The 4,016-nt window shown below is 43.8% G+C and overlaps 1 pseudogene; it reads left to right on the top strand.

Annotated features, from left to right (window-relative positions):
- Positions 1 to 3,152: 3,152 nt before the first annotated feature.
- LOC142286889 (U2 spliceosomal RNA) lies at positions 3,153 to 3,358 on the top strand (annotated as a pseudogene).
- Positions 3,359 to 4,016: the final 658 nt, after the last annotated feature.

Raw genomic sequence — 4,016 nt, 5'->3', positions numbered from 1 at the left:
GTTATCCATATAGGTGTGTATTTACCTGCTTGACTATTTTTGGTTGTTTGATCCAGAATGTTTCTCCAGATAGGTCATGTGGAAATTTTCTTTCCTCAGTACAAATGTTTTCACTATGGCTTTGGAAAAATTTTTTGTATGTGCATCATGGTCATTTGACCCATTGTACTCTCAAGTAGCAATATATTGTACTGTTATGTTGTACTATGTACTAATTACGTGTTTATATGGTTTTGTAACCCTTTATGATCTTAGCTAACTTTATCCTTGATAAAGACCTAAAAACAAGGTCGAAACGTTGGATGAATTATCCTTTTGCACAAATAAAGAATTTTCAGCATTCCAAGAGTTCTTTTCTTACGTTATTGATCACTATAGTGTGCCAGAGCTATTTCTATTGAATTGACTCTTATTTTTTCTGAGCACCTGCTATATACACAGTGACCCAGACATATTCAAGTTTCATTCAGAAGGCAGAGGGAAGCCTTAGCAGCTGAGCCTATATCTTGGCTTGTGAGCATTAGAACAGGCCGGCGATTACAGGGTAACATGAAAAATGTCCAGCTTGCATTATGACTAGAACATGACAATATCCTTTTAAGTACTAACCTATGATGCGTTCCTAAGCAGTTGATGTTATATGTTCTACATTTCATTTTCTGCATACTTTACAAGTAGTAGAATTTGCTTTGATATAGGCAACTGGATTTTCACAATGAAAAGGCAAAGGATAACGCCCGAAAAAGACGCCATACATTATGTCAGTGCCATCACTGACAAACCTGGATTGACCATGAAATACATCAATCCCCTTAAAGGTGAGTTAAAACAAGTTTTAACTAAATTGCCTTAATATTGTCATGCATTAGAATGACTGTCTTAGGTAATGATAAATATTTTCTACAGGAAGAGGAGTGTTTGCTGAAACTGAAATCGAAAAAGGGAGTTTTGTTGCAGAATATCGAGGCGAGCTCACGTATGCACTTACGATGGTAGACAACTACTCGAGATTTATGGTTGTGGTACAAGTCAAAGATCTAATGGCCCATACTGCAGCGAAGGTCTTCCAAGCACACTTATGCAGACCTCATGGCTACTCAGAGAGAGTCCTCACAGATCAAGGCACAGCCTTTGAAGCGGAAATCTTCAAGGACTTCTGCAGCTTTTACCGATGCAGGAAGATGCGCACTACACCCTACCATGCTCAAACCAATGGTTATCAACCTGCTCAGGACTTTACCCCATATTCCAGATGTGGCCTTACAAGTCATTTATAGAGGGGTAACAATACGTTGGGATCACCGGATCTAATCTCCCTTTTTATACACCCTAAAATCTTGTTTGCTTTAGAATAAACAATAACATCATAAAGGTATAGCAGTACCGTTTCAAAGTTTCGGTGTCCCAAGCAGCATTCCATCAGCCTCTGGAAGGTTCCTGGCAAATTGCACAGCTCGAAGGGCATGCTTTTGAACTCGCAGAGACCCATCGGGGTGGCAAAGGCGGTCTTCTCCCGGTCTGCCTCAGCAACGGACACTTGCCAATAGCGACTAGTGAGATCAAGGGTAGAAAAATAATTTGCAGTTCTCAATGCAGCTAGCTATTCCTCAATACAGGGGAGTGGTGCTGTCCTTCTTCTTTAACAGGACCAACGGAGCTGCCCAGAGGCTACAACTGTCACGGATAACCCCAGCCTCCTTCATGTTGCTCAACATGTCCTTGGTACACTGGTAATGTGCAGGTAGTTTTGGCTTATATCTCTCTTTGATGGGTGGGTGTGCACTTGTGGGGATGTAGTGTTTGACCCCTTTTATTCTTCAAAAGTCTAGCGGATGTTTGCTGAAGACTTGCTCGTATTCTTGCACTAGCCTGTAGACCCCCTTCTTGTGATGTGAAGGTGTGGAGTCAGTGCCTACGTGTAATTCCTTACACCACTCCTCTGGCTGACTTGGTGAGCTGTCACTGAATGGGTGGGCTGAAGCAATGGTGGATGCTGCTGTTTGGATAGCATGTGTATCTACTGAGAACAGCTTATCATTGGTGGCAAATCGGAGCAGCTTAATCTCTTGCTCTCCGCAGTTCAACACTCTCATGGGCACTCTTCCCTTCCATATTAATGAATAAAACTATGATGTAAATAGCATATAGATACCCCACAAATGCAGATAAAAGTAGGTTATGGGAAAAGGGGGAAGAGAGAAACAGGAAAATAGTGGAATAAAGTATACCTTCCAGGTGGGAGAGGAAATGGCAGCACAGCCAGTGGAGGTGAAGCAAGGGGAGCCTGCAACTAAAGAGTTGAGAGCGTTATCACATGGTGACTGAGCCTGATTGTAACGGGAGCATAGAGGTGCCGATCCTGTCTTACCTGCGTTGGTGTAGAAGTGGGTGTCCTGTGGTGGAGTCAGCTATGTGCAGTGGTGGCCGTGGGTTCTTTTATGTGCGACCGTAGTAATAGCTGCGCCCACTTCCTGTATGGGAGTGGAATGCAGTGAGGGTAATGGAACGCACGCCTGCGCATTTGTGTTTAACGTCGCGCATGTGCAGAACGGAGAAAAGGCTGCGCTCACTTCCTAATGAAAGGGAGTGAGACGCATCTGGGAAGGGAAGGGAAAAGATTAGGGTTTGGGGATGATGAAAGGGCTTTCTACGGGCAAGGATGGCAAAGGGTGGCAGTGACGGAAAGTCAGGCAGCCTGTCCTGTCCTGTCCTGTCCGTCCGTCTTTTTGTATCATGAATTGGAAAGACTGCAAGGGGGAGGGGAGGTGCTTGTGTCCAAAAGGAGGAGTTATTCAGATTCATTGCAGTGGGCGGCGGCTGCAAAAAGCACCATTCTTCTTGTTTTTGCTCTGCAAAACAGCCTTTTCAAGGGTTGGCTTGGGTGACAAAATGTCTTCTGTAGGCGTGGGTTTGTCTCCCTCTCCCTAAGATGTGTCCGGTATAGGCCAGGGTGCCACTCAAGGCCGTAACCAATTCGGGTTATAGCTTCTCGGCCTTTTGGCTAAGATCAAGTGTAGTTTCGGAGGACGCTACCTTGGTCGGTACTGGAAGGTGCCTGGGATTGCACGTCTGCCGGCCTTGAGGAAGTGTGTGCGCCTTCTGGTGACACATAGCCCTCTTGTGCCTGGACGGTTCCCAGGCAACGGGAGGCGATCACCTTTGTTATTTTGAAGTCCTACTGATAAACAGAAAAAAAAAAAATTAAATCTGTTCTTATCAGTTTAATATCTGATACGTCCCCTCTCTGGGGACCATATATTAAATGGATTTTTAGAACAAGGAGATGGAAAAAATCTTGCTCTGTCCACTCCACGCATTGACCTGGTATTGCAGTACCTCCAGGACCGGTGCACCCCTTCTTAACCCAGTTTCCAAAAGCAGAACTCAATTCACCTGATTCAAATGAGCCCCATTAGTGAATTGAAAGAAAGCAAAAACTTTATATGCACCTCAATTTGGCCAATTCACTTTTCACACTTTCACCCTTTTTTTTATCTTTCACACCTTTTACTTGCTTTATTGATGCAAAAAGCTGTGCCAAATAGCAAACTCATCTCCACTCAACTTGACCAACTCTGCTATGTCCCGTGCAGTATCTTATTCTCAGTCTTATCTAGATCATTTGCAATTGAATAGAATAGATCCCTTTTGGCTGCTTATGACTGTGTAAAATATGTAGTTTTACTGGGCTGGGATGAGAGAATCCATTGAAGCATGGTGTAGGGATTGTGGTTCCTGTGTGCTAAGAAGAGAGGCTGGCACCAGCCAGAAAGCCCCATTGCAGCCAATAATCACTTAATAACTTTTTCAACTTGTCATCATATGGGAGGCCTTCCATTCCTTGTAGTAGTCTAGTTGCCCACCTTTGAACTGACTCTAACTTCTGAATGTCCTTATTAAAATGTGGAGCCCAAAACTGGTTCCCATATTCCAGATGTAGCCTTACAAGTGATTTATAGAGGTGTAACAATACGTTGGGATCACGGGATCTAATCTCCCTTTTTATACACCCTAAA

The sequence above is a fragment of the Anomaloglossus baeobatrachus genome, unplaced genomic scaffold (genome assembly GCF_048569485.1).
Source record: "Anomaloglossus baeobatrachus isolate aAnoBae1 unplaced genomic scaffold, aAnoBae1.hap1 Scaffold_70, whole genome shotgun sequence".
Lineage (NCBI taxonomy): Eukaryota > Metazoa > Chordata > Amphibia > Anura > Aromobatidae > Anomaloglossus > Anomaloglossus baeobatrachus.
This window is presented reverse-complemented; position numbering and strand designations above follow the sequence as displayed.